Below are 19,841 nucleotides of genomic sequence, written 5' to 3'. Positions count from 1 at the left end.
GTGCTTGGTCCATTTAGACTTTATATCTTTCCTTCTCCTGTGTGTGTGTGTTTCCCTCCACTCTCCATCATTCCCCACTCTGTTCAGGAAGCAAATCCGAGCAGGAATGGGTGACCCAGAAGCTCCAGCACCCCTTCCAGGCACTCCCAATGGCAGAGATTCTGACCCAGCCATCTCGATCTCCAGGTGCCATCTCTGGTTCCTAGAACGTCCATGGGCCACTACTTTGGGAGAGGAAACAGATGCCCAAGTTTAGAGCAAGTTGCAAACACTAAAGAAAAAATCCCAGTTATTCTTTTTTCTAGGAACAGTTAGTCGCTGGGGATTTCCTTTGTCCTTGCTTCCAGCAGCTGCCCTGGGAGGTCACAACGCGCCTGTGTTGTGCATTGGCCTCCCTGGCATCCATTTCTTTGGAGATGCCACAGCTGTGGTTTCCAGAAGTTCAGATGTGTTTTCTGCATATACATTAGCCCCTGGGCTTACCTTAAGCCTGGTATCTAGAAAGATTCACTTTTACAGGATGGTCTCGCAGCGCTCTGGTTCCCCTGGGATCCGAGTCTCCACTGCCAGTAATGGGCTGGTCTTGAGTTCTATAACTATCAGATGGCTGTGGGGTGTGGTCAGAGGACTGGGGTCCAGGCAGGGGTGAGACTTAGATTTTAAATGTATAACAGTGATATATACCTGTTTAAAAAATATTTACACAATTCAAATTTTTAAGTAAAAGGTAAAAATGCCTACTCTCCAGGTGAAAATATTAGAAAAAGTCTGACAGCTTTTCAGACTCTAGGTGCTTGTTGGAAAGGCAGATTCATGGGTCCCCTCCTGGGCTACCAGGAGCAGAGTGTGATATTAATACACATTTTATTAATATCAAGTTCACCAGGAGTTTCTTATGAATGCTAAAGTTTGAGAAGTCTTTTGTCATTTCTATTAACACAAAATGTGTGTATATGTATTAATATATAGCTTTACACACACAATAGTCATGTATGGATGTGAAAGTTGGACTATAAAGAAAGCTGAGTGCCAAAGAATTGATGCTTTGAACTGTGGTGTTGGAGGAGACTCTTGAGAGTCCCTTGGACTGCAAGGAGATCCAACCAGTCCATACTAAAGGAAATCAGTCCTGAATGTTCATAGGAAGAACTGGTGCTGAAGCTGAAGCTCCAATACTTTGGCCACCTGATGCGAAGAACTGACTCACTGGAAAAGACCCTGATGCTAGGAAAGATGGAAGGCAGAAGAAGGGGATGACAGAGGGTGAGATGGTTGGATGGCATCACTGACTCGATGGACATGAGTTTTAGCAAACTCCGGGAGTTGGTGATGGACAGGAAAGCCTAGCATGCTGCAGTCTACGGGGTTGCAAAGAGTCGAACATAACTGAGTTACTGAACTGAACTGAACACACACACGCACACACACACACAGATTAAACATATACCTGCATGCACAAAGGGATTCACGTAACACACACTGAACGTAACTCGACTAACTAATTTAACTCAATAACATCATCAACAACCTTCCAAAGTATCATTATATGCAACAGTTGTTGATACCTTTAAACAGCCACTTTCTATTCCCCTGTAGGGATTGACTTGGTGCAGTGTTTAATTGCCCACCCCCACCACCACCCCGTTCAGCCCTGCTATTAGGCATTTGTGTTGTCTTCCGCTTTTATCCCTGGTTTTCATCTCTCTTTGTAGTTTGTGTTCCATTAGTTAAGTATTTAACTCTTTGATGACATTTTCCTTTCATTTGTAAAAGGTTTCTGACAGTCACTCCTGATGTTGTTCTGAGGACTGAGAGAGCGTACCTGAAGAAAAGTCTGAGGAAACTATAACCGACTTTCAGTTATTTTCCAGCTCACCTCTAACTTGTATCTAAAAGCATGGCTCCTAAGACGGGCTTCTAGTGCGTCGGCCAGGGTGCTGCAGGGCTCCCCTGCCCCTGAGGTCAAGGAGGCTGCTATTCACCATGGCTCCTCCATTGGGCCGCTGTGTTTGCTTCATGAGTGCTCAGTCCTGTCCGACTTATTTATTACTACGACACCAAAAACACATTTGAATCTATCTAGGAGGACGTTCCTTCAAATTGCGCCTGCCATGTGGGAGACCGAGGTTCGATCCCTGGGTTAGGAAAATCCTCTGGAGAAGGAAGTGGCAACCCACTCCAAGTTCTTGCCTGGAGAATTCCATGGACAGAGGAGCCTGGCAGGCTACAGTCTATGAGGTCACATAGAGTTGGACACAACTGAGCAAAAAACACCTTTTATTTTCTTTCAACTTTTAAATTTTGCTATAATTTTAGACATACAGAAGTGGCAAGAACAGTAAAGGTTCTTCACTCACATCCCCCAAATGTTAACATTTTCCACATTTGTTTTATGTATGTACATACACACAGACACAAATACATAGACACACCCACACACACACACATATACATTTTTGTTCTGAATCGTTTTGAGAGTCCGCTTCAACTGAGGTGACCAAATCCTCCCAGTTTAACTGGGCCTTTACTGATTTTAGTATTAAAAATCCTATATCTGGGTGGGGAGAGGGCTTCTCTGGTGGCTCAGTGGTAAAGAATTCTCCTCCTAGTGCAGGAGACATGGGTTCGATTCCTGGTCTGGAAAGATCCCACATGCCTCAGAGCAATTAAACCCATGTGACACAACTATTAAGCCTGTGCTCCAGAGCCCGGGAACTGCAACTACTGAGCTCACACTCCACAACTACTGAAGCCTGCACGCCCTAGAGCCCGTGCTCTGCAACAAGAGAAGTCACTGCAATGAGAAACCTGGGCACCGCAACTAGAGAGTAGCCCCTGCTCGCTGCAACCAGAGAAAAGCCCACGTAGCAATGAAGACCCAGCAGAGCCAAAAATAAATAAAGAAAATTAATTTTTAGAAGAAGCCTTACATCTGGGAGCTCCTTCGGTCCCAGGCAAACTGAGACAACCAATCGCCCTTGTTGCAGCTGTGATGCCCTTTTACTTGTAAATACGTAAGTGTGTATTTACTAAAATCAAGAACATAACCACTGCACAATTATCAAAATCTGGAAATCAACTTTGATGCAAAATATTATTCAATCTGTAGAGCTTTTTCAGATTTTGTCAGTCTTCCCAATAAGAAGGATTTTATGAGGATTTTATTTCTTAATAAAAAGAAAACCCTGGATTATGTGTCACTGGTCATGTTTCTTTTCCCTTCTTCAGTCTGAACCAGTGCGTCAGTTTTTGTTTTAGTGGCACTGATATTTTGGCAGGGGGTGGGGGTGGGCAGTAGTGAAGCAGTAACAGTTTTATTGCTTTGCCAAGCAAAGGGAGACATACCACACACCAGCCTTCTGCCTCAAAAAATTATGTGTCTCCTGTATACTTTAGAAGGATACAGTTCAAGTATTATGCAGAATGCCCCTCAGAATGGGTTTCTTTGATGTTTTCACACAACTGGACTCAGATTATTTCTTTTTGGCAGGAATCCAGATTATTTCTTTTTGGAAGGAATCGCAATCACACAGAAGTGAGACATATGCTATTGATTTACCCCATGACCAGGTATTTTAACTTTGATCACTTGATTGAGGAGGTTTTTGTCAGTTTTCTCCTAGGTAAAATAACTATTTTCCTCTTTGTAATTAATAAATATGTTGTGGGGAGATATTTAGAGACTATGTAAATATCTGGTTTCTCATTAAACTCTCCCACTTGTTTCAGTATCTACTGATGACTCGCCTGAATCAATTTTTTTTATGAAGGGTTGCCCAAAGATTGGACTTTATTTTTTAGAATGTTTAACAGGGGAGAATCTGCATTAGAAGTATATATGTTTATGGAGGAGACAGACAAGTTTCAGATAATTACAGTACAACATAGCAATTGCTCTGAAATAAAGCAAGGGATGGCAAGCTAAAAGACCCCAGGTCAAATCAGGCCCAACACCTACTTTTGTAAATAAAGTTTTATTGAAACACAGCTATGCCCATTTACTTGCCTATTATTTCTGACTACTTTAACATTATAATGGCAGAATTGAGAAGATGCAGTGGAGACTACATGGCCCTCAAAACCTAACATATTCACTACCTGGCCCTGATAAAAAAAGTCTGTTGGTCCTTGATAAAAGGGCCTATGGGGAAAGCTCTGCTGAACTGGACTTCTGTTTAATTTACAATAGGCAATATAAATTGATTCTGTGGCCCTGAGGGTTATAGCAAGTCTAGGAGGTGGGGGTACCTGCATTCCTGCCCTGGAACCCAGGCATATGTAGGACTTCCCCATTTGGGTTACCACATACACTACAGAGGTGTCATGCAATGTCTTACCAAAAAAGAGATTAATTCTGGTCTTCTGTTTGTTTGTTTTTGGTATATAACTATAAATTATCAAGAAGGAAAAGTTTACTAAGTCACAGAAATTAAATATAACTATCATAATTAGCATGATCAAAATTTTTGCATATCAAAGTGTTTCCAAGTCCTGTGAGAATGTCCTCCTTATTTCTAGTAAATTTGGTAAAAGGAAACTCAGGGATCAAAAGAATTTGAACAACCCTCAAAGCTGTTTTACATTAGATTTGGTAAAGATAAATAATAAGGGTTGTGAAAGTCACTCAGTTGTGTCCAATTCTTTGTGACCCCATGGACTGTAGCCTGCCAGGTTCCTTTGTCCATGGAATTCTCCAGGCCAAAATAGAGAAGTGGGTTGCCTTTCCCTTCTCCAGGGTATTTTCCAACCCAGGGATCGAACCCAGCTCTCCCACATTGCAGGCAGACTCTTGACCAGCTAAGCCACAAGGGAAGCCCAAGAAGACTGGGGTGGGTAGCCTATCCCTTCTCCAGCAGACCTTTCCGAACCAGGAATCGAACCGGGGTCTCCTGCATGGCAGGGAGATTCTTTACCAACTGAGCTATGAGGGAAGCCCCATATAATAATAAGGGTTATTGGGAGGTTAAAAGTATCAACTGGTCATCTATATGTGAAGTCACTTTTATTTCCAGAGTGTATCCTGTTCACTAAAGTCCAGGCAGAATTAGGCAAAACTGAATGTGCTGCTCAGGCTATGTTTTGTGACAGGAAGAGGAAGTTCTGGCAAACCAATTAAGAACTCAAAGTAACTTAATCTTGTTGATTGTTCCCTTTTATGGGGAACACCCATGTAGTGCTGGAATGACCAACTCCAGGAAAAGAGCAGATTTTTAGGTCAAGTCTATGGCACCCCACTCCAGTACTCTTGCCTGGAAAATCCCATGGACAGAGGAGCCTGATGGGCTGCAGTCCATGGGGTCGCTAAGAGTTGGACACGACTGAAGTCACTTAGCAGCAGCATATGACTAAATTACAGAGTAAGATCTTTCTGATGAATTTTGGCCACACGTAAAAAAATTGATCTAGATTTTTCTAAAGCCAAAGCACAATTTCTTACTGATTAAAAAAAAAATCCACAGGAGATTCTTGTCTGAAATAGTTTTGGATTAAGGTGGTAAAGAGAATTTCGGTGAGTGATAGAGTTCTTTTTTTAAAAAATTTATTGATTTATTTATGACTGCACTGTGTCTTCATTGCTGGGTATACTTTCTCCAGTTGCGGAGATTGGGGGCTACGCTCTGGGCCTGGTGCCTGGGATTCTCATTGCAGTGGGCTTCTCTTGTTACGGAGCATTTCTCTTGTTGTAGAACACAGGCTTTAGGGTGCAGTCTTAGTGCTCATGACTCATGGGCTTAGTTGCCCGGTGGCATGTGGGATCTTTCCTGACCAGGAACTGAACGCATGTCCCTGCATTACAAGGCAGATTCTTAACTACTGGACCACCAGGGGAGCCCGATAGAGTTCTTACTAAAGATTATTACTTTATACTCGAGGGGACACATGTGACTTTAAAACAGATAGAGAAGTCCGTCAAACAGGACAAAATATTGAAGATCATAAAAATGAAACCCAAATAATTACAAAACAGCAGAAGATGGACAAGAAAAAATAGATTTACCCTCGTAAGACTAAAGCACAGAAGCTTCTGCCTCAGACACTCACTGAAGCTGGATGATAACAATTAAGTTTAGGCAGCGAAGAAGGTGCACAATTAGGAAGAGCGAGGGCAGGCTGGGAAGTTTCCTTTTTCTGGTCACCTCAGTCTCAGCACAGGGCACAGGTAGACTTTGCTTTAACAAAGTGTCATGAACTTAATGTCTGTGTTCCACTCCCCCAAATTCATAGGTTGAAACCCTAACCCCAGTGGGATGGTAGTAGGTGGTAGGGTCTTGGAAGGTACTTAGAGTTAGGTGAGATCATGAGGGTGGGGCTCCAATGGTGGATTAATGCCTTTATGGAAAGAGGAGAAGATATGAGATCTCTCTCTCCATCAGCTGAGGATATAAGGAGTAAATGACTATCTGCGAACCAGGAAGTGTCCCCTCACGAGACACTAAATCTTCCAGAGACTTGATCTTAGACATCCCAAGATGTTTGCTGCTTAAGCCATCCATGCTGTTTTGTCATGGCAGTCTGAAGTGACACAAAGCAGACATTCTCATCTAGAAGATCTGAGCGATTAGGCTATTTGGAATAACTGCATGTTCTAGTTTCCTAAGCATTCTTGAATTCTTAGCATTTCTGTAGAGTTTCCTGGACACTTACATACACTGATCTGTCTTATTACCAAGGAACTCTCTCAAATAAGCATTATCACACCTTTGAAGATAGGAAAACTAAGGAACAGAAAAGTGAAGTGACTTGCCCAAAGTCAGTCAGTCCTGAAACTTGAGCCTCGTGATTCCAGATCAGTGTATTTTACAGGGCATTACAGGGACTTTCTGATTTGTTGGTATATTGGTTGGGGTACAGCAGGAAACAGCGTTCACTCCAGATGGTTCAAATGGAGAGACTCTAATAAACGAGCTCCTTATGAGGTGTGGGCAGGGTACAGAGAACAAACAGGGAGGTGGGTGCATTCACCTCCTGCAAGAGTAGGGAGCAAATACTATCTCTAAGAGCTGAAGCAAGGAGAAAGTGGGGGATTTTAGTGGCTGGAGCTGTGACTGTGAATCGGGCTACCCAGCAGGAGCTGACTTGGGGAGGGAGGCAGGTAAAGTGCCTGTGATCGACACTGAAGTGGGAAGAAGAGGGGAGAAGACACTCCAACCTCCCTCTCCACTGGTGCTCCAGCCAGCCCCTGACACTGGCCATCCAGAGGCCATCAGAAATGAGGCTGTCCGCACTATGACATATGTGGCCACCTATGACATAGGCTGGCCACCTATGGCAAAGAGCAGGGTAGGGAAGTATGGGTCCAGCAGGGGACAGGAAAGTGGCGGGAATTTGAATGGAATGCCATTATTTCTACTTCACAGGGTTGAAATAAATGTCTAACACTAAAATAAACATGAATACAATTTATATGGGTTCAGGCTCGTAATCCCTTATCTGAAACCCTGTGGGCCCGATGTACCCTGGAATTGAAAGTGTTTTTACTCTCATGAACTACATGTTATATAACGCCCCCAGCACGGTTGAGGGCAGCACCCTGTAACAAAATACATTCATATGTCTGCAGCAAAAGGCATGAATATTTACTCTAAGTGAGATAAATAAATATAAATAATTTATCATTAGTTCAAGTCAAGTTTTGCTACCAAACGGTTTTTTTGAACTGTCGATAAGAAATTATTAACTAGTAGTTAAATTTTTCCTGGTGACTCAGTAGTAAAGAATTTTCTGCCAATGCAGGAAATGTGGGTTTGATCCCTGAGTTGGGAAGGTCCTCCGGAGGTGGAAATAGCAACCCATTCCAGTACTCTTGCCTGGGAAATCCCATGGACAGAGGAGCCTAGGGGGGCTACAGTCCATGGGGTTGCAAAAGAGTTGGACATGACTGAGCAACTGAACAAGTTAAATTTTCAGAAGTCATCCTAGGAGTTGTAGTATTTTATTGTCATTATTATGAATGTTGATTGTTTTTTTTATAGTCTTTCTTTTACTGCATAGTTTTATATACATACACACACACATATATATACATATATATTGTCTGGATTCTAGAAAAATGGAAATTTACCTTATATAGGTATGTTTTCAAATTATTAATCAAAAAATAGAAAAGAATGGCAATTCACTTTACAAGAGTCTCTGTCCTGGAAATGATTCATAGCAGGATTCCTTTAAATAGCAAGCATCCTGGTCATTACAATTTGGCTTTGGGCAAAAAGTGGAGGGCACAGAACTCTTCCTTAGTGGCCTTGAATTCTCTATCAAGGATGGACCCCCACAGTGAGGAGATCAGCTTAACCCCCTGGAAGGCTGGTGCTCCCTAGAGTGCCCAGGTTAGCAGAGCAAGGAATCCTATCTTGGAATTCTTGGGGATCTTCAGTGGTGATTTTGCTGGCAGGCATTCCTGGTCTCTGAAGCTATGAAAACTACAATTCTCAGAACGACTAACAGGAAACCTCACCCACTAACAGAGGAAGCCGAGGAAGGAAGGGAAGATGGCAGAGCCGGGGGAGGGTCAGTATATGAAACAATAAGGAAAGTCACACGTTTGAAGACAGTGTCTACATGGTCAGAGGAAGCACCCCCATCTGCACCTTCCTCACTGCCCCCAAAAAAGCTCTCCTGAGTGCTGGCCTGGAATCTCAGGCCATTCGTGCTCAGGGCCCCCTCTCTCTGGAATGACTCCTCTCCCTTCTCCTCATCATCTCCAGTTCCACTGCCTGTTTATCACCCTCCTTGATGACTTTCAAAGCCAAAGTTCACCTCTTTTACCAGAAAGTCATCGCTGCCTTGTCTCTGCGCTGGCCACCCATAAAGTGGTTTAGACTTTCCTTATGATCTCACCATATCATACCTTGTATTAGAGGATTTGTCTTATTCCCTTGCCAAAATTAAAAACTTTGTTCATTTACTACTTTTTTCCGTATTAATTCATCAAGCATTTTTCAAAACCTCTTCTGTCTAGGTATGGTGCTCGACTTTGGGATTTGAAGATACGTAAGATGAGTTCCTGCATGCCAGAAATTACAGGCTAGTGGGAGAAGACAGGCAATGTGACGCTAGAGTGGTCTGGAAGAACAGAAGAGGGGCAGGTCCCCAGCTTATGGGAGGTGGTCAGGGAAGCCTGCAACCTCTCACTCAGCCTAGTGAGAGGGAGAGTAATGAATGGTGGGGACGGGTGTTCCTGGCAGAGACTAGCATGGCACAGAGCCAAAGGCTTGAGGATTGGAATATTTTCCAAGAGCCACACATAATTGAGCATAGCTGGTATGTGGGAGTCAGGCGGGAGGATGTGATGGGGAAAGGATTGGGGAAAGGTGAAGCTGGACAAGATCTTGATAAGATCTTATCCATCTTGCTATGGAATTTAGACAGTTCCGTCTGTAGAGCCATCACCCACACAATGATGCTGGGGTCAGGACCTGATTACTTGGGGTCCTAGGTTGAGTCCTCACAGAAGCAGATTCTGAGACAAGGCTTTACGGGCCAGTAGGTTCACTGGGAGATGATCCCAAGAGGGACTGTTAGGGGATTGGCCAAGTGGGCAGGGAGAGGGATGGCGGTCAACACAGGGAGCACCAACCAGCAGTTACCGCCCTGAGCACTTCAGCTCAGACCCCTGGACAACTGAAAAACATGCTTCAGACTTATTCCACTCCAGGGGTGAGGACGCCAGGGGACTGTGCTCCGTCATGCTGGAGAGCGGCTCCCTGGGGCTTTGATTCCCGACTCTGTGGCTCCGAGTGAGTGGGAGTCACAGCAGAGCCTGCAGCCTGAGAAGCAGGCAGCCAGAGCCGCGGGTGCGCAAAGCTGTTGCTGTCGGAGCTTTAGTGATGGAGGGCTGGGCGGGGGCAGGGGGCGAGGATCTGAGCCCTCTGGTTATTAAGATAGAATGATCTGGAGAAACAAGGCGCGTTTAGTAGTCAGGCAGGGAAGAGAAAGCGCACCCAGGGGGTAAAATGCAGAGAACTGGATGAAGGGACGATCGGGCAGAGGTGTGGGCCAGTCAGGCTGGTGTCCCTGGGCAGCAAGTGAGCCCTCGCGTACCCAAAGCGGGACCTCTACTCACCGTTCCGCGGGACAACTCTGAGGCTCATGGACACTGTTTTCAAAGGTCTGAACCCAGTAGCTCATCAGTGCTCCCAGCATCGCTGCCTTCCCTTTCCTGGCTCACCTCCCCACTCTCCTAAAAGTCCTTAACCCAAGCGTTCTTTGGAGAGAAGAAGGGAGAGCTGGCGCCCAGGGAAAGTGGTTGTCTGAGGGCAGTGTGGTCTTACCTAGAAAACTGCAGCCCCGCCGAGGCATAGCTTGTTAGACTGGGAGCTGAAGACAGGAGCTTCCTCGTCCGGTCACTTGCCCAGTCCACCAGCCAGAGAGCCAGGAAGCCCCAGCAACCGGGTGGGTCCCAAAGGAAGGGTCTCGGGGCACAGAGCAGGGAGGGAACAGTGGGGGTGAGACAAATAGAGGACGTCCAGTACACCCACCAGGGTGAAGTCCGTAACTTTCACTGTTCAGATTGATGTCTATGCTGCTGGAAGCCTCACCATTTTATGTCACAGCTTTATCCAACAATGCCTTACACTTGTGAGCTCCTTAGAGCTGCAGTTATTTTACCTTGAACCCAGACATCCGTGTCTCAAAATAAGTGGGCCAGCTGGGCAGAGCAGGTATCAATACCCATTCCCTGCTGAGCCAAGAGCCTAAATCTATTCTGCTTCAAAGTCCAGGGTTCACTCCAGTACACTATGTCTTCCCAGAAAGTAAGGTTATTGGTGCTCAGCAATGACTACATTCTAAGTGTTTACCAAAGACTTTTATAATTGTTTAGTTGGTGTTTAGAATCAGTAACCAAACTTCCTGATCCTCGGTTCCTGGAGGTCGCTTTTAGCTTCCAATATCAGTTTAATGGGCTTTCCTGGTGGTTCAGCTCTAAAGAATCTGCCTGCAATGCAGGAGACACAGAGACTCGGGTTTGATCCCTGGGTCTGGAAGCTCCCCTGGAGAAGGAAATGGAACCCACTCCAGTATTCTTGCTGGGAAATCCCATGGACAGAGAAGCCTGGCGGGCAGTCCATACAGTCCAAAAGAGTCAAACATGACTCAGTGACTAAACAACAGCATCAACGATCAGTTTAATAATAATCTCATATTAGATGTGAGCCAAGGTAGTTTTATGGATGGGACGTTTGCACACGCCCCCAAATTCATGTGTTGAAATTTTAACCCCTAAGGAGATGGTTTGAGGAGGTGGGGCTTCTGGGAGGTGGTTAGGTCATAAGCACGAGCCCTCAGGAATGGGATTAGTGCCCTTATAAGTGTCTGAAGAGACTGGAGTCCTCACTTTTGTCCTGTGAAAATATACCAGGAAGCAGGCTCATGCCAGACACCCCACCTGCCAGCACCTTCATCATGAACTTCCCAGCCTCCAAACCTGTGAGAAACAAATTTCTGCTGTTATTAAGCCACCTGGTTTGTGGAATTCTGTTAGAGAGGCCAAAATGGATTAAGACAGTGGGTATATCATGTCTCCTAAACTGTGGAATTTCATGTGAAATCTACTTAGGCAGAGTGAGCTGACAGAACTATAAGCTGAGTACCTACCACGTGCCAGTCAACTTGTAAATGCCATCACTTTACAGGTGGAGAAACTAGGGTCCAGAGAGACTAAGTAATTTGCTCAAGGCTGCATATTTAGTGAGTGCAGAGCCAGGAATGAAATCTCTGTCTCACTGACTCCAAATTCGATATTCTTTTGTGCTTTGATACAGGTTTCTAGTGGATTATCGCTAAGAAAGTTGATACTAGCTATTTTTAGAAACAGCAAACAAGGCAAGGCCTCTGAGGAATCATTTTTGGGTCCTCAATGGTAGCATGAGATGCTTCTTCCAAAGATGTGTCCTTCAGCTCTGCTGTGAGCAGTGGCTCTGGGGCCAGACCACCATCATCACACTCTAGCTCATCACTTGTCCTTTATTTACTGTGTAACTTTGGATAAGTTCTTCAACATCTCTGTGCTCCAGTTTCTCCATCACCGATGCAGGGTTCATAATAGTCCTTACCCCTATGGGGTGTGAAAAGTGAAAGTGAAGTCGCTCAGTCATGTCCGACTCTTTGCGACCCCGTAGACTGTAGCCTACCAGGCTCCTCCGTCCATGGGATTCTCCAGGCAAGAATACTGAAGTGGGTTACCATTTCTTTCTCCAGGGAATCTTCCCAACCCAGGGATCGAACCTGGGTCTCCCACATTGGAGGCAGACGATTTAACCTCTGAGCCACCAAGAAGCCCCAATGACAGTTAAATAGAGTGCATGGTGCCTGGGTATGATTAACTGTTATTATTTTTTATTAATCTCCATTGTTCTATCAACCTGATATAGTCTATAACCATGTCTCACCCTGTGACCTGGCCTAGAGAATGTAGGAGTTGACCTTAAAAGGCCAAGAATCTATGATCCAGAGAGAGAGAAAAACCCACTGGGCTGTGTGCTCTTGTGTCCTATGTGAACTGATGAAGTCCCACCATGGATGGGAGAAGGAATGGACTTACCCTGCAAATCGCACATTGAGGGGTGGGCGGTTCTCATCAGAAACGTATTTTGGTCTGTGGTTTTTGCCAAGCCATTTTTATCTTTGCCAAATGACCCCCTTGGGAAAACGAAGCAGCTTAGTTTATATAAATAGCCAAGATTCAAGGGAGGAAGTGAGAGGCTTCCCAGGAGAGAGCAGAGCACAGTTTGTGGGATCCCAGAGTCAGGCTCGGTACCTGGCACTCAGGGGTACGCAGTCGATGTCACCGAACCAATGGATGGGTTTTAACCACTTTTGTTGTGGAAGACCTTTCTCCTGCCTTGGACAGAGGCCATTGTCTTGATGGCAGGTGGTGGCTCAGTTTATGTTGGGCTAACCTTGGCTGAAGCAGGGTGGTTACTGGTCTCCCCACTCCAAGTCAAAAGTGGGAAGGACTTTGGGTCCCCAGCTCTATATCCCAAAAGGACTGCCAACACCTGTCTGACAACACCCTGCAGAGCTCCCTGGTAATGTTACAGGGAAAGGAGAAGAGTAGCCTTTGCCTTCCCTTGGGAGTCAGAGTGCCAGGGGAATCTGAACAGTGTATCTTTGAATTATTCTCTCTCTCTCTGTCAGCAGTTATCAGCAGTTGTAATCATTTCCTGGGACTGCCGTAACAAAGTGCAATTTTGGGTGGCTTAAAACAATGGAAATTACTCTCACAATTCTAGAAGATAGAAGTCTGAAATCCAGCAGGAATAATCCTTCCGTGCCTTGTCCTGGTTCTGGCATTTGCCAGCAATCTCTGGTGTTCCTTAGCTTCAAGTTGCATCACTCCAGTTTCTGCCTCTGTCATCACATCGCTTTCTCCCTCTGTGTCTGTGCCTGTATGCATCTTCACATGGTCTCTTAGGAGGACACCAGTCATTGGCTTTAGGGCCTGCCCTAATCCAGCATGATCTCACCTAGTTGCATCTGCAAAGACTGTTCCCAAATAAGGTCACTTTCTGAGGTTCTGCAAGAACATGAATTTTGGGGTATATTATTCAACCCAGTAGAGATGTCTTTATGCCAGACACTCTGCCAGTTGGCCCGAATATTAAGATGAGTAAGACCTCCTCATAATCTTATAGTCTGCAGAAGAAGTTGGCACATAAATAAATTATTGTAATTCAGTGAGACAAATATGACCTCACATCTTACATTTATTGAGCAGTTGCTAAGTGCCTGGTGCTATTTCTAACAATATACATTTTCCACTGAGGAGTGAATAAGAAAAATGTAAGATATGTAATTGTTTATTTCTATAAAACATTATACTATTTACTTATACAAAATATATTATGTATGTATATAATATTGTGTGTGTGCTCAATATTATTGAAAGATAAAAAAGAAGGTAATCCTGTCATTTGTGACAACATGAGTGGAACTTGAGAGCATTATGCTAAGTTAAACCAGTCAGAGAAAGACAAATATCATATGATCTCACTTATATGTGGAATCTAAAAAATAGTACACATAAACTTACTTACAAGACAGAAACAGACTCACATAGAAATTAAACTTATTGTTACCGAAGGGCAAGTGACGGGAGGGATAAATAGTGCGTATGAGATTAACATTCAGTTCAGTTCAGTCACTCAGTCATGTCTAACTCTTTGCAACCCCATGGACTACAGCACGCCAGACTTCTCTGTCCATCGCCAACTCCTGGAGCTTGCTCAGACTCATGTCCATGGAGTTGGTAATGCCATCCAGTCATCTCATCCTTTGTCATCCCCTTCTCCTCCTGCCTTCAATCTTTCCCAGCATCGGAGTCTTTTCGAATGAGTCATTTCTTCACATCAGGTGGCCAAAGTATTGGAGCTTCAGCTTCAGCATCAGTCCTTTCAATGAATATTCAGGACTGATCTCCTTCAGGATGGACTGGTTAGAGCTCCTTGCAGTCCAAGGGACTCTCAAGAGTCTCCTCCAACACCACAGTTCAAAAGCATCAATTCTTTGGTGCTCAGCTTTCTTTACAGTCCAACCCTCACATCCACACATGACTACTGGAAAAACCATAGCTTTGACTAGATGGACTTCCCTTGTGGCTCAGCTGGTAAAGAATCCACCTGCAATATGGGAGACCTGGTTTGATCCCTGGGTTGAGAAGACCCCTTGGAGAAGGGAAAGGCTACCCACTCCTGTGTTTTGGCCTGGAGAATTTCACGGACTATACAGTCCATGGGGTCACAGTCAGACACGACTGAGCAACTTTCACTTCACTAACAGATGTTAACTACTATATATAAAATAGATAAGCAAGGATTTATCTATTACATAAAGCACAAGGAACTATATTCAATATCTTGTAATAAACTACAATAGAAATGAAATTTTAAAAGAATATAGATATATACCTATATATGTATAGTTGAATCATTTACTGTACGCCCGAAACTAACACAATATTGTAAATCAACTATACATTAATAAAAATAAATAAATACAGAAAACAGGTTGATGGTCACCAGCAGTGGGAGATGGGAAAGTGGAGGAAATGAGTGAAAGTGGTCAAAAAGAATGAAATTCTAGCTATAAAATAAATAAGTTATGTGTAGGGATGACTAACAAAGTGCGTGTGCTCAGCCTTGTCCAACTCAAACTGGAGTCTCCTGCATCTCCTTGCTTTGGCAGGCAGATTTTTTACCCCTGAGCCACCTGGGAAGCCTGTAGTTAACAATAAGTATGTGTGAGTGAACGCTGAATTGAAATGAAGACCCCTGGTTTGAGAATCCTGCTGGCATCCACTGTAGGGGCTGGGGCCACTTTTGGTCATAAGACCCTGGTCTCCAAACCTGGTTACCTATAGAGCATATTCAAAATACAGATCCCTGGGCCTTTTCTCCGACAAACCAAATCTTCATGTAAGGGGGGGCGGCCAGGAGCCTGTAGTTTCCTACGCCTCGTGTAGAGTGAAGTAATAATAGCTTACTTTTATTAAGCACTTCCTCTGAACCAGCACTTCACATTCCTGTTTTTTTTAATCTCACAAGAGTTCTATGAGATAGGTACTTCCCTCTCTAGCTATAACAGGTGCAAACAGCAGGGTTGCGAGCTCCTCAGTAATTCTCCCAGAGTCTCATGGCAAGTCCAATGAAGCATCTGTGGGCTGCGGAGCTGGGCCACATGACCTCTGACTGTACCTTGATTTCCTTAATCTCCTGAATCTTCACGCCCTCTTTCTTTCTACCAGTGGGGTTTCTCTGTGGCCTGTGGTTGACTGCAGAAAAGCAGTCTTCAGCCTCTTGTCCTGAGTCTGCGTTAGAATGCTTCAACTGTCCGCAGATCTCCTCTCTGAGTAAATATTTAAATCAGGTTTAAATTTTTCCTCTTCAACCTTTCTAAATAAAAATAAATCTTGCCCTCTGGACTGTGTCTACGGCTTCCCGTTTATTTAAGAGCTCCATTTATCGCACACAGCGCGAGCGCTAGTGAAGTGGATGGCTGAGCGCAAGGAAGGGGAGAGCGGCCCCCAAACCTGAGCTGACCTCTGCTGCAGCTGCTCAGGCCACACCGGTCTCTGTTGTGCCTGGTCATCATGGTGATTAGAGCTGAGCCAGCGCCCCTCTTAGTGAACCAAGGTTGGGAAGTGGCTTTCCTACTCTTCCATGATGCTCTAGTTTAGCTGAGGTCTAGCAGCTCCCCCAAAAGAAAGGCTGGGGAAGAGTCAGGTCACATGTAGACTTTCAGATGCCAGGGTTAACACCCACGATCTGCTGTCAGAGATTACCAGTTATTAACTTTTTAATAATGCAGAAAAATGCAGCTAGCTACTTGCTTCCCCTGCCCCCCATCCCCAGTTAGATCCGTGGGTCCTCCCAGACAAGTCCACTGAAAGAGAAATTGAGCCTGCCTATTGAATTCCATCTGAATTCATTAGAATCCATTGAATTCCAGAAAATTTCACATTTCCTAACCTAACTCCCCCCTACCCTTTATTTACAATGTAGCTGCATTTTACTAAGGGCACGCAGGCAGAAAAATTATTGTTCAGAAGGCCTTGCAAAATAAAAAATGAGAGAGACATTTCCATCTCCTTTCCCCAACCATCCTATCTCCCCTGTTCTGCCAGAAACCCCTCCAGTTTGCCAAGAGCCACCCAGGAACAGATTTCCTCTCTAATCTGTTGCATCTGTTCACCCACTCCCACTCCCTGTTAATCCCTCCAAATGCACCGTTTGCCACAAATGGGCCGGAGACAACTGGGAGCGGGACTGTGGGGCTGATTCACATGGCTCCCCAGCCACAATCGCATTTGTTCTGTTACTTCGGAAACGCAGAGAGGCAGCCACCTTCACCTCCACCCCCGCCAAGGGACACTGGATAACTCTCTTAAGTCATGGGGCCAGATCCAAACTCCCAGGCTGTAAAGCCAAGCCTTTGTCATTTATATGTTTATGTTCATTGATTTCATGCTAATGACTTGGTTATATTTATCCGGGAATGATTCCGATTCAAGTCATGGGAAAGTCAGGAGCCTTGGGTGGTATTTATGGTTCAGTATTTGCCTCGCTGTGGGGCCTTGGCTCAGGAAATAATCCTCTCTGAGCCTGCATTTCTCCACATTGAAAACAGGGAAAAACCTTCCATGCCACAGCTGTTGGTCAGGTGCACTGAAATCTGCTGGTACAAGATAAATCTTTATTTTAACAGATAATTCCTGTGATTTATTTTCTTCTTTATCCACCCTTTTACTTATTAGTTGTACTGTAGCCTCCCCAATGCATCTTTGGTACCCTAGGCAACCTGTATAGACAACTTAGGACATACTTGTTATTTACTGTGTGTATGTCCTTCCAAATGCATGTATTGAAGTCCCAACTTTGAGTGTGATAGGATAGAAGGTGGAGTCTTTGGGAGGTAATTAGGGCTAAATGAGGGTGCTTACCAGGAACCGAATCTTTTCATCCTTGGTCTTGGACTTCAGCCTTTAGGACTGTGAGAAGTCAATGTCTGATGATTAAGCCACCCAATCTATGGTATTTTGTTATAGCAGCCCTAGCTGACTGAGATATTATCCTTTCACTATTGTATCCATGTTCATATAATCATCTGTAAATATCCATGTACACTAACACAGGTACACGTTTGTTTACCATTGTTTTATTATTTTTATATTTTTCTGTATCTTACCTTTAAAAACAATCTTCAAAACCTAATGGAATCTTTTAATTCACCTGCTTTATCTTCAGTTTATTATTTTTAATGGCCATATACAACTTTATTGAGAGACAGAACTATAATTTATTCAACTATTCCCATATGGATGATATTCACTTTATTTCCAGTTTTTGATTTATTTTTTACCAGTGTTTACAATGCAGTCCACTTTTGTGTAAATATCTCCTTAGGTTTGGAAGCTTTCATTCCTAAGAGATAGATTCCTGGGAGTAGGATTTCTGAGTCAAAGATGTATGTATTTTTAATCACTAACAGATGTTGTCATAATGTTTTCCAAAAAGAGAACATTAATACATATTTCCAACCAGAAATGTACACAAGTCTCCACAACCCCTTTAGCAATATGGATTGTTGGTCTCTAATTTTTCCACCTGACCCATGTAAATTGGTGTCTGTTTGTGATCTCTCTGCTTGCATGCAAGTTTGAGCCTCTTTTCACATATTTGTTTGGCCACCTGAAATTGCTTTTTTGTGAATTTCCTATTCATATCCTTGGCTAATTTTCTGTTGTGGTGTTCATCCCTGCTTTATTTATTTGTTTTGTAAGAGTTCTTTGTATATTATAGCCATTTACCCTCTGATCTCTGGGTTGCCAGGCCTCCCCTGCTCCCCAGTCTAGTGTTTATCTGTTGACTTAGTTCATGGTGTCTTTTCCAAACGTTTCTCATTTTCATTTTGTCTAATATATGTATATGTCCTTTAAGGCTTCTGTGTTTCCAGTCTTGATTAAAAATCCTTCACCCACCCTAGATTTTACTTGTGATGGTCTAGTATTATTTATCCTATTTAATTTTTTACATTTAGGTCTTTAATCCACCCATAATTTATTTTTGCATATGGGTAAAACAGGGGTTCATTTTTATTTTCTTCTGGCTGGAGAGTCAGTTGTTTTAGCATCCTTATTTAATACCTAATCTTTCCCTACTGGATTGAAAAATCACTTTTAAAAACAGCTTTTTGAGGTATAATTTACACACCATAAAATTCACCCATCATTAAGTGACTTTTAGTATATTTAGTGTGTTTATAGTGTTTGGCAACAATCACCACAATCTAGTTTTAGAATATTTCCATCACCTCAACATGTTTTTTATGCCTGTTTACCCTCCAGCCTAGGCAACCACAGGTCTGCTTTTTGTGTTTATAAATTTGCCTTTTTGATTGGTGAAATCTCACTTTTGTCCTACCTGAAACTGTAAATATATGGTTAAATCCATTCAGGACCCTGTTTTATTCCATTGATTCATTTGTCTATCCTTCAACCCAGTAGAAATATGAGCAAAGGATATGAAGAGTTTTGAAAGGAAAACACAACTGTCTTTTAAAAGATGCTCAATCTTACTCAATAAATAAAAATACATACTGTCAGTCAAGACACTGTTTTCTACCTCTTAAGTTGGCAATAATTCAAAAGCTTGCTAACCCTCTGTGCTGGTGACGCTATGGGCAAACATATTCTTATTCATTTCCGGTTAAGAGCATAACCCCTTGGCATAACCCCTTTGTAAGGCAACTTGGCAATATGTCAAATGCATATTCCCGGCAGTTGTACTTTTGGGAAGTTATTCTACAGATACATTTTCTTTAAGGAGAAAAGGTGTGCATATACACACACACAGACACACTTTGCAACACTGTTTTTAGTAACAAAATATTAGAAACAACCTCAGCTTTTAATAGTAGAGGAATAGTCAAATAATTATAGTATATTCATACGATAGAACATGAAGCAGCTATATAGTAAAGAATGTGCTTGCATGCTTAGTTGTGTCTGACTCTTTGCAACCCCAGGGACTGTAGCCCACAAGGTTCCTCTGTCCAGGAAATTTTCCTGGTGAGTATACTGGAGTGGGTTATCATTTCCTCCTCTAGGAGGTCTTCCTGACCCAGGGACCACACCTGAGCCTCCTGCATTGGCAGGCAGATTCTCTACCACTGAACCACCTGGGAAACTCATACAGTAAAGAACAGAAAGTCTCTTTTTATACTACAAATACCTTGGAGTCTTAGTAAACAAAAAAACATGATTCAGAGTGAAATATGCAACTCTTTATGTACAAAATGTGGAAAAAAACAAGATTCTGTATTCGCTTCTGCTTATACATATACAA

This window comes from Dama dama, chromosome 17, assembly GCF_033118175.1.
Source record: "Dama dama isolate Ldn47 chromosome 17, ASM3311817v1, whole genome shotgun sequence".
NCBI lineage: Eukaryota > Metazoa > Chordata > Mammalia > Artiodactyla > Cervidae > Dama > Dama dama.
This window is presented reverse-complemented; position numbering follows the sequence as displayed.